Consider the following 12762-nt stretch of genomic DNA (forward strand, 5'->3'; position numbering starts at 1 on the left):
GAAAGTTTGAATCAAAGTAATTTCTTCCTTGAGGCAAAAAGAGGTAGATTAAAAGAGGAAGAAATCACATCTGTCTTTTTCTTTTTATTTATTGCACCAAATAAATAGTTCTTTAGAAAAAAAAATATATCCACTGACCTCTGTGTCTCACAAAAATCTTGTACTTCCATCGAATTAAATCATGCCTATGGGTAATTAAAATATGCTATTCATTAATCAAATATTCCAGAAGCCATTTTTCAATAATCCATTATTAGGAGAGTAATTTAACAAAATTAGTTTTCTTTAGTTGGGACACCAACTTGGGAAAACTGAACTACCTACCATCAGGAACTGGTAATAGGTCTTAGAATTGCAAAGAACAAGAAACCGCTCAGTTTTGTTTTTGTTTTGGGTCTTACTGACATTTCTCAGAAATGAAAATGTCAATAACTCTCGTATTTTTTATTTCTGTCTTTATGAAAATGGTTTCTAGATTTTCATCTGCATTGGCACATCTCATATGTACTCTTGTACATTAATCTTACATAATTTAACCTCCTCTGGGACATTTTAATGGAGATGCTCTATTCTACCATCAAAGTCAGTGTGTCAGAAAGCCAATTTTTTACCTGTGTGGAAATTATAACAGCAATAAAATTATTACTAACTTTATATGTAATTTTAATATAAGACTGTTTTCAGTGTTGGCCATAAGACAAAACATACATTAATAACTTGCCAAAAGATCACATAGTTAGTGATACAACTAAAATATAAAACTTACTCTCTTTTCAACATATGTATTCATTCAACATATATTTACTGGGCACTAGGAAGTTTTACTGGCTCTGGGGACATAAGCATGACCATAAAACATTCCTTTCCTTTGTAGAGTTATGTGACATTTTGATATTGAATTAACCTCCTAATTGGTCTCCTTATTCTTTGTTCCCTTTCCACATCCTTCTACACCATATTGACAGAATTGAATTTCTAAGACTATCATGGAACATGTATTCCCACACAATCCAATAATATAAATGATTGTGTTATTAACCACAAATTGAAGTTCAAGTGTCTTAGCATGTATGACCTATGTTGATTTTTCCCCTATATTTCCAACAACCTACTTCTCTATTATTACTGGTACATTTTTTAAAATTTTAATGTTTTTTATTTATTTTTGAGAGAGAGAGAGAGAGAGAGAGAGAGAGAGAGAGACAGAGACAGAGACAGAGACAGAGACACAGAGCACAATTTGGGGGAAGGACAGAGAGAGAGAAAGAGAGAGAGACAGATAGATAGAATCTTAAGTAGGCTCCAGGCTCTGAGCTGTCAGCACAGAGCCCAACGCAGGGCTCAAACTCATGAACCTCAAGATCATGACCTGAGCTGAAGTCAGATGCTTAACTGACTGAGCCACCAAGGCACCCCTAGTGCTTTGTTACTGTGCCAAACTATCTTGTAAAATATTCCACGTATGCTTTGGTTGATGTCAATCATCTTCATTAGCCTTGTCCACGTACCTATGAGAGTCCTATGATCAAAGCCTCAGCTCAGTCCTTAACATCCACAGTCTTGGTGAAGATCTCATTTTCTAACATATCGTAGCAATTATGAGTTGTATGATTGCTGGTACTTACCGTAATTTTATAATTTTTGACTTATATGACTGTGTCCTCTCAAACAGATAATTCAAAAAAGAGTTTTTGTTCTTCTTACTTTCAATACAATTTGTTATGGAATTATGATTTGCTAAATAACAAAATAACAATACTTTGCTTGATTAAATAATTTGCTGATTTGTCAATTCTATTATTCATCATGGCATGTGCCAGATTAGGTGCTAGAAGTGAGGTACAAATAAAGAACAAAACCAATGACTCCTAACAGTAAAAGTCATACTCAAATGAATGGTATAAAGTTCACAGTGCTTATCATCACATGTAACACTGAATTTTGCCATTGTATGTTTATTTTAATCTGATTGCAAACTAAGTGAATCTTTTAATAAATAGAATTATCTTTAAATGATATTATGTGATTTTAATCAACGATTCATATATTCTTTTTAAAGAAACAAACATGTATGCAACCGATGTATTAATAATTATTCTTTTTTTTTAATTTTTTATCCATAGTTACTCTTGTTTGGTCATAGCCAAGATCTATCTTTATTCTCTCTCTGTATCCATCAACCATTTGCCTAAAATGAGAAAATATCAAAATGTGAAAGGAAGATATGAAGTTATATACTCGGGAGAAATTCAGGATATGACAGACAAAACAATGCAATTATGAAAAGGAAAATAATTTAGCAGAAATCCAATAAAACCTCAGTAGTCATCTTTGAATTAACTTGGGAATGTTATCAGGTAGAGAAAGAAACATTAGTATTTAGTAGTTATATTAAAATTCATTCAGTAATAAAAAGAACATGCCTTAAGCAAATCAAAAAGAGAAAACTAATAACTTTGAGTCAATTAGAGTAATTAGATGGTACGGGAAAGACAATAAGAGGAGTCTAAATGGCCTACCTTCCCCCATACTGAACAAATCCATATTTTTGTCTACAAAACTGTTTTATACTTTATGTTATCTTTTCATCTCTTTTCCTTAAATTTTAAAATGTTATATAGGTGAAAATTACAATTTAATATTTCTTTTCAGTGATGTTCTTTGACATATTTATTAGATCAATGTATTACACATGTCTCAGTACAGTTGAAGTAAAGGAGAAATCACATCATCACACATTTGTTGAATGCCTCCTACATGAAGTGTGCTGCTACTACTTGAATGCAATCCAAGGATCATAACTCAATGGAGTTATGCAAGTTTCAGTATATCGTATAATACCAACATTTAACAAATAGAAAAGCAAAGTTTGTGTAGGGATCTGTCAAATTATTTAAGTACAACGCAAATAAAATAAAGACTAATAGCAAACAATGATTTTCTGCATTAAAATTAATAGACGAAACATGGAATAAGATGACAAATCAAGAGATGAAAACATGATAAAATCACCCCCCCCAAAAAACACGAATAAAGTTATTGATTAGATAATAGGGACAACCCAACACCTGTCCTTTTTGGGTGATGGGTCTTTTACAAAGCCAATAAATAAGTTGGGAGTAGAAGGATTGGGAGACTTATACCAAGCAAATGGACACACAACAAGTGGGAGACACTGTGTAACCATGAAACAACAGAGATGCCAGCCACCTTATGATGACATGCATGCGAGCAAAAACAAAGATCCAGCATTTATTTCATGAAGCAAATAATATAAAACTGTGAATCAAAAATTATAGGAAAGACAGGAGAAATAGGGTGACATGCATAAGAATAAAAGGCTCTAAATGTCTTATTTCAGGGCACAGTTCATTGAAGTAATCAAGTGGTCCACCTCCAAAATAGAGAATGTAATTTCTTGTCAGCTGCTTGAGAATACTGACAAATTGACTATTTTGAAATTACATGGATAGTAATGGGAAATAGCAACAGGTATATGGGAAATTAAAAAGAGTAAGTAAATATTTAGTTGAATAATGTAAACATTCAGTTTAGAAATCTGGATACAATAAATGCTTTTCTTTGGAAATATGTATTATTGTAATTCACCACCAGCTTGCCACAGAAAGTGTTAAACTGTAAGCAAGACTTAGCATATATGTCTCATGAAATTTGTCAGACACATTTCCAGGCTAAATGAGTAAATTGTTTCAGACTGTCAAAGAGTGTCTTAATTTGCAAATTCATTTAACTCATATAAAATGCTGAGAGAGTGACAAATGGTTCCATTATTTTAGCAAAGCCAACACTAATACAACAACAATTATAATAAAACCCAAATACTTTATAATGTTCATAATTAGGAATGTTGATAAAGTATTTTCTAGATACTATATTAACGATAAAATTTCAGATTATTTTAAGGTCAGTTAGGTTTTTCCTGAGACATAAGGATAATAAATAGACACAAAAATCTAATTTCAGTACATTACTTGAAATCATGGAGGTCAGATGGATTATTTGACTAGTATCTATGACAAGTTTGGTACTTTTAGAAAAAAATGTGCTACCCAATTTCTTGAATTAGATTCCAGATTTAGTAGAGATTATTTTACTTTTTAATGTATTCATACCTACATCCAAAAACATTTATATAAAATACTAAATTTAACAAATATGTTTTTGTTCTACAAATACATTTCCCTCCCTTTTAATTTTTTTTTCTTGGCTCTTCCCTCCTTGTTTTTTTAAAATCTATTTTATATGGAAAAGGCATTATTCACATGTCTTTTTATTAATATGCTAGGAATGACTTTTCCATATTTTCTCCCTGTTTATACAAACTTATGTAGACAGATATGCATGTCATATGAATGGACTAATTTCTCATAATTTGTTTTACAAAAAAAGGGATGATTTTTGTGCCTTGTTTTTCTTCTCAGCAATTCCTCATAGAAATTCCTGTAAGTTAACTTGTCAAGTGCTAACTAGTTGCTCCTTTTAATAACTTTGTTGCTGATGGCAAATTCTGAGCTTTTAAGAATTTTTCTTTGTGTTTTTGTTTTCAGCAACTATACTGTGATGTACCTTATTGTAGTTTTCTTTATATTTACACTGCTTAGGATTTGGAGAATTTTTGAATATGTTATAGGTGTCTTTCATTTTGTAAATTCTCAGTTACTAATTTTCTATTACTTTAATCCTTGGATTTCATACTTCTTAAAAATGATTTTTATCTTTCTTTTTTCCTTTAAGTGTTTCAAGTTGGTTATTTTCTCTTAACTTGTCTTCTAAGTCACTAGTCTAGTCATTCTTATTGATGATAATGGTCCTAGATTTTTAAGGTTGCCTGATAACAAAGCCAATTATCTAGAACCCCATAGGTCATTTTTTCAGTATCAGGTTTCTTTCCTTTATATTCCCTCATTTGGTCTTCTGGTGGTATAGCTTGTTATTTTGAATGAATGCCAATTATTTTGTGTAGAAAACAGTGGACATTCTAAATGAGAATCCCTGCTGCCAGAGCAGCCTCACTCCTTTGCCCTCTCTCATGATTTCTCTAGGATTAAGATATCGAAAGTCCTGGAGAACTAAACAGCTTTTCAATGTATCCCATGTGGTTACTTTTTTCTTTGTTTGATTCTTTATGAGAAAATTTCCACTTATGTTCTCCTTTTTTCCTACATTTCAGTTGTTTTCAGAGGGATATTAATCTTTTCAATTTTTTTTAACGTTTATTGATTTTTGAGACAGAGAGAGACAAAGAATGAATGGGGGAGGGTCAGAGAGAGAGGGAGACACAGAATCCAAAGCAGGCTCCAAGCTCGAGCTGTCAGCACAGAGCCCAACGTGAGGCTCGAACTCACAGACCGTGAGATCATGACCTGAGCCGAAGTCAGAAGCTTGACTGACTGAGCTGCCCAGGTGCCCCCAGAGGGATATAAATCTTTCACAAGCAAATGCATCATACCCAAAAGTAGATGATCCTTAATTTTGTAAAATACTATATCTACCTGTTAGATTAGTAGATAACAAATAATATGAAAACATGTAACTGAAACTTTCTCTTTACTCCTGATGGTAGTATATAAATTGGTAAGAACCTTTTCTAATATATTTTGATAATATATTTTAATTCAGAATTATAAATAATTTTTGCCTAATAACTGCCTTCTTTTTCTTGAGTAAAAAGTACTCATACAGTGCTACAAAGGCATATGTAAAATATTTTATTGTAGCATTTTATAAATGTAAATGTGGCTATTGGCATAAATATTGATTAATAGATGCCTGTGTAGTCATACCACAGATTATTGAAAGAATGTTTAATATATAATATTAAGTATAAAATTAGATCTTTGGCTTATTTTCACAGTATCCAACTTACACAAAATATACACACTTAATTGGGTAGAATATATTGCAATTATTTTGATAATTATAAGTTATTCAAAATACAGTTTTTTCAAATACACCATGCAATTTTAAAAATTATATTTAATAATATGGGTACAAAAACATGAGTTTGATTATGCCAGGTAGAGGTTTTGACACTGTTCTAAAAGTCTGAAGCAAAAAGGCATAGTTAACATTTAAGATTCCTCGACATTGAACTTTCCTTCTCCTTTAAAATATTATTGCTACTATAGGTGCTCAACAATTCCACAACAGAAGCTCAGATTTTCCTGTCTTTTGCACATTGCCAGCAATTGATTAAGCAAATCAATCAATTCTAAAGTTTTGAATGAACTACGGAAATCATGACTTAAAATGGACACTTCAGTCACATACTTCATTTTCAGTTATTCTCTTCTTTTGTTGTTACTAATTGTAAAATATTAGCACTTTGTTTTGAGGTTATAAAAGTCAAGGCTAACACAAGAGAGAAGCTTCCAGCAGGGATGATGAGCCAATCATATCCCTCTCTGCTCAGCATGAGGCTTCTTCAGCTGCAAAAGTAAAATGAATCAACCCTAGAATTTACCCAACAAGCTAATAGCTACCTGTAGCAGTTAGATCATGATATGTCTGTGTCATTACATTTTGAATGTTAAGTAACTTTATAAAATAGGTGGATATAAATATAAAAAATATCGTAGTAATCAGACAATAAAAATGAGGTTGCCTAATTTGGTAATTTGCATTTTACATTATATTATTCTATACAAAGGATTAGGAGGTATTATGCATGGGCTTTTTTTGGAGGGGGGGTGATGCATATTATTCTACAAGGTTTAGAAGTTTGTATATCACTTTAATCATTCTTATCGAGCCCTTCCTTGCCTTCTTATGAAAAATATATCTGTAGTCGTTCATCATTTTACAGGTTCTTATTGAATCAAGGTAGTTATCACTTTGAGTAAATCATCAATACTGATTTAAAATTAATACATATGGGTATGTCCCATTGATAAAGATTCATATATTTTTTTATAATGCTGTTTTTAAAATTTTCACTCACTCTGAGTGTGCCATTTTAATTTTGATCAAATTAACAAATCAAAAAAAAAATTATTGCAGTGCCCATAAAGTTAGATTATCAGAAAAAATAAGCTACATGATTATATATTTTATGTGCTGTAGTTTGATATCTATAAGTTATTATACTGTATTAAAAAATTTAGTGTTTCTTTATTTTTGAGAGAAAGTAAGAGAGCACAAGCTGGGGAGGGACAAAGAGAGAGGCAGACACAGAATCTGAAGCAGGCTAAAGGCTCTGAGCTGTCAGCACAGAGCCCAATGCGGGACTCAAACTCACAAACCTCAAGATCATGACCTGAACCGAAGTCGGGCACTCAACCAACTGAGCAGCCCAGGTGCCCCCTACTGTATTTTTTAAGTTGGTGTACTTTGTTAGCTATTTTTCACATAAAATTTAGACATTTTGCATAGAAAGCTTTCACCAACATTGAATTTAAATAATTATTTGTTCCTGTAATCAAATTATTGGTTAGAATGAGTTAATACAAACTCAGTACATAATATTAAATTCTTTTAAGAATAAAAAGAGTAAAACAAACCAACAAAACTTAATGGCAATCTATACTTAAAATTTCAATGCAAATTGATAAATAGGTCATTTAAAATTAAGGCTGATTAATGATGGAAACATGCCAAAGAGATACAAGGGTCAACTGAAAGATCTACCAATGGGCAAAGCTGGAAAAAATTGAGCATGTAGTATTGGATGAGAACTCAAATTATGAAATGAATAGTTATGAGTCCATACTGATATAAGTAAATGATTGAATAAATAAGTAACTGGGAGAGAATGAGTAAGTCTGCTCAGAAGTCCAAAGAATTTGTGTAGATATTCCTTTATTAAGAAGGTAGAGCATTACACTCCATTTCTTAAGTGTGGTCTGTGCCTGGTGACTTCCTTCCAAAGAATATGGTTGGGAAAGGAGAAAAAGTAGAGTGATTTTACGCTGGAGAAATCTGACCTGAGTACTTCAGTCAGGGGATCAAGTTTAATGTCAACAGTGATTAGTCATGTTGATTGCATGTATGTCCCCTGAATATGATGTCAAGAGATCGGTACTTTCCTTCTTGTCATCTTCTCCAAACCCCAATTTAATCATGAGGCAAACCAGACAATTTCTAACTGAGGTGCACTTTGCAAAATGCCTGACTACTACTCCTCAAAACAGTCGAGGTCTTCAAAAACAAGGACATTTTGAGAATCTGTCACAGTCAAGAGACGTGACAAGTAAATGTAAAGTGGTGTCTTGTGCAGGGTCCTGAAACAGGAAAAGGGTATTAGGTGAAAACCAAGGAAACCTAGATAGAGTAGGGATGTTAGTTAATAATAATACATCAGTAGTGATTCCTAAAGTGGGACAAATACACCCTAATAATGTTAAGATGTTTGAGTGGTATCCAAGAGCACCATATTATCTTCATGGCTCTTCTCTAAATCATTATGGGGTAGGTTTGCTTAGAAGGTGTTCTCTTGTCTATCATTTCATTTAGTCCTCATAATAATTCTATGGTACAGATACCATTCAGTTTTCCTTTGGATAGAGAAGTAAGGCTTAGAAAAATTTTGCATGTTTCTTAACATCCCATAAGCACTGTGTTGCAGAAAAAGGACTTGACTCCATATGATTTGTGTAAATCCTTTCTGCAACAACCTAAATAATGAAATGCCCCAGCTGTTGGGACATTGGATTCAAATATTTGTTATTTAACAATTTTAACAATATTTAACATTTGTTAAAGTTCCTCAGTGATGGGTACAGCACTATATATTGGAATGTCTATTGGAATGAGTTTTAACGAGGTACTGTTGGGTTTCTGAAAATGAAAATGTGGTTCAGAGGCTAAGTGAGTATTGGAACAAATTTTCTAGATTAAAATACCACTGTAGCGGGGGCGCCTGGGTGGCGCAGTCGGTTAAGCGTCCGACTTCAGCCAGGTCACGATCTCACGGTCCGTGAGTTCGAGCCCCGCGTCAGGCTCTGGGCTGATGGCTCGGAGCCTGGAGCCTGTTTCCGATTCTGTGTCTCCCTCTCTCTCTGCCCCTCCCCCATTCATGCTCTGTCTCTCTCTGTCCCAAAAATGAACATTGAAAAAAAATTAAAAAAAAAAAATACCACTGTAGCTGAGTATCACTTAGTAGCTGAATGACCTGGTTAGGTTCTTTGTGCTTGGTTTACTCCTTTGGGCAACACTGGGATCATACTACAGCATATATTCCAAAGGACTGCTGAGAGGGTTAAACTTTATATATGTAAAGCTTTTACAATTCCAAGCCCATAGTAAATGTCCAGTGATTAGTATTATATATTAAAATGCTTTAAATAAGACACTTACCAACCAGTCACCAAATTAATTTGGGCACATTTAAGGCTATCAATCTGGAAATCTTATTAAAGGATGATTAAGACAATACAACATATAAAATGAACGTGATGTAAAAACACAATTATGAAATGAAACAGTCCAAAATATAGTGTGATTATATATATATATATATATATATATATATATATATATATATATGCACCAGGTTTTGCCTCATGAATCATAAAAACATTGCTCTGCTAGTCTATGGGGAGTGGCCAACAGCCCTTTGATTTCTTATTGAAGTAAATATCCATATTGAAGTTTCAGAATAACTCTACAGAGTAAAATTTTGGTTGTGATCTTCTTTATTTCAAAATTACTTAATTTTCAATATTGCCTTAGCTTATAGTTGGCCATCTGTTATTTTCAATAAAATAGGTTCCAAAAGATTTTAAGACTCTCACAGATGGTTTGCATTTACTTCATTAAATTCTACTAGTATCTGCACTCTTTATTCCTGCTACTTTATATTACACAGACATTTTGGGTAAAAATTGTTAGCCATTTAGCAGATGTAGTCTGTCCTACAACAGGAACCAGGCGTCCTGGACTGAGATATTTCCAGACGTAACATGGCATACACAGTCATGTACCGGTGCTTTTGTTTCTGTGAAATAGACTCCAAACGTGGGGCTTACAAAGCAAATCTACTATGAATTTATAATGTTGATAAAACTATGCCCAATGACTTTAGGAAACATGATGGTTATTCATACTTCTATCATCAGTGTATGAGACTGGTTTTCTTTTCTACCGTTGTGTTCTATCTCTACCCCTTCAACCCCGCTACCCAAATACAGGGGGCAAAAATGATCATTTATGCTCTTATTTGAATCTGTATGTGATACATTGCTAGCCAGGTAGGTACCTTCCCTTATTTTATGAACCCTTTGAGTTGCCTGTTTTCTGATTGACACTATCTTTTACTTCTTGTTTTTCTTATTTTATTAATATTTTCTCTCGTTCTCTTATTTCTGCCTTATTCTTATCAGCTTACTGAAGTTTTTGTATACATATTCTAAAAAGTAAACAATGGTTTTCAAACATTTTTGACTAGTATAAATTTGACCTTTGATTTCAAATATAGTATCTCCCAGAAAACTGAAATATTTAATGCTTATACCTACAAATCTGTAAATTATGAATTTTTCTTTCTTGCTAAAAATATTCTGTACACATGAAAGGTTTTACTTTTATCATATTCCCTCTTGTATTTACTTTGACATATGTTCTGAGGCTAGAATTTAACTGCATTTTCCTCTGAGAAGCCAATTTCATCTGTAATGTTTATTGAATAGGCTATTACTTAATCACATATAATAGCATCTTAATAAAATCATTATAAAATAATTGGGTAAACTTCTACATTCTAGCATATTTTTTCAATGACTTAAAATATAGTTTAATCTCCACTGCAATGAAGCCTTCCTTTTATTTTCTCATTGGTTTGGGTAAGATTGTAATTCTTATAGGAAGTTCCCTAAGCTCTCTGCTCCAGTGAAATCCTCTGTAAATGGTAATAATAATAGCAGTTACCTCATAGGGATATTTTAAGGATTAAATAAAACAATACATAAAAGGGGTTTCAAGAGTACCCAACATCAGTTAAATACTAATTACTTAAAATTATATGATTGAAGCTTTGGCTTACCCCCTTTAATTGGGGACTATAAGTGAATTTTGTGTTGTTTTTCATCTTTGAACCATTTTATGCTTATGTTCTTATATATTTGGGAAAGGAGATAAAGTATTATTTCTTCATCTAATCAAAAAAACTTATTTGACTCTCAATTTATTTTTTCTAAATTAAATATTAACCACAATATTTCACCTGAGTACTGATCCGGTCACCTTCCACATTTGTAAACAGAATTTGGACACATATTCTTTGTATCTGAAAATACAGCTAATATTTTGTTTTACAATTTTCTCCTATGTCTTATGTTATGTATTATGTGTTCATAGGGCAAAGTGGCTTTTACTGTCAGTGCAAAACATAACACATATGTTTCCTATCAACAGCTCACAGAGGTAAGACACAAACACATCCCCCCCCCCCCACCAAAAAGACCCTGTATAAAAGATCTGTATCAAAGGCTATTTGAAAACAAAATGTTATATGCCGCAGAAGAGATAGAGATTGAAAGTTTTCTAAATCTTCTTTTTCTAATGCTTAGAGTACTATTCTGTTTTATATATAAAGCTTTCCTTTAACAAATATTTAACATATAATGCTGTATTGAGAATACCACCCATATCTAGTAATGAAAACCAATTATGCTAGTTAAACACTTAGCTATTAAAGGTTAGGTATGTGTGTAAAGATATTATAAAATACTGGTTTTGAAAACATTGATATGCTTTTACCTTCATTTACGTGTCATAGAGGATGATTTTACTCTACGTGTGTGTGTGTGTGTGTGTGTGTGTGTGTGTGTGTGTGTGTGAGCATTTCATACATTCCTTGCCTTAATTACAGGGCTTTGAGGTGACAATGTTAGAATCCACAGCAATTAAGCTGACTGGATAAGCTCCCAGTTAAAAGAAATAAGAATAAAATAGCAGATTGAAAACAATTTAGAAATAGGCACATTAAGTATAAATTTGCACATGAAAAGGAACACATATCTGTGTGAAGTATTTAAAGCAATATGTTTTATCCTCATTCAATAAAAGTACAATAGTTACATGTGATATCTGTGAATATGTCAGGACTAAGGGATCTCAGAAATATTGCTCTCAAATGTCAGTTACTGAACAAAGTTCAGAGTACTAGCTTCTACCATTACCATTAAGAGACACAAAACACAAAGCTACATACCAAATCATAAAATGACCCGTGGACCACGAAAAGGACCCCCTGGGAAGAGTGATCCTCTATATAGCTCAGTAATTGTAAATGTTTGGAAAACTCAACAGACAGACCTGGGGGAAAAAATCCTGATCTAGATTTTTACCTGGCAAGTCTCAGATTTTTCATGCACAGAGGATGTGAAGGAAGCCATGGCCCAGTGACTCCATTACTCTGGGCTAGAGTTTATTGTTGTCATTCCTCGGTGGGTCCAGCTTGAACATAAATCATGAAAGGGGTTCAATAAGTTGGTGAGAAAATAGATTTTCCAGCAGTATTTATTGCCATTCTGGTACTATGGAAATCATGTGTGCGTAATAGCAGATTGAAAGATCCTGCAGAAGACACGGGAAGGTGATATATAATAAATTTTATAGGCATTTCCTTTTATAAATTGAGGCTAACCCTTGAGACTTGTTTGATTTCTTCCATAACATTTTGCCTTAACAAACTTTTTTTCAGGAAAATTCAAAGTAAATAGAAATTAAGCTCTCACGGATTCATAACTTTTGAGAATTTCATACGGTAAAATACGTCTACATTTAGAGGTTATTTCCAGACTA

The sequence above is a fragment of the Felis catus genome, chromosome D3 (assembly GCF_018350175.1).
Source record: "Felis catus isolate Fca126 chromosome D3, F.catus_Fca126_mat1.0, whole genome shotgun sequence".
Taxonomy (NCBI): Eukaryota; Metazoa; Chordata; class Mammalia; order Carnivora; family Felidae; genus Felis; species Felis catus.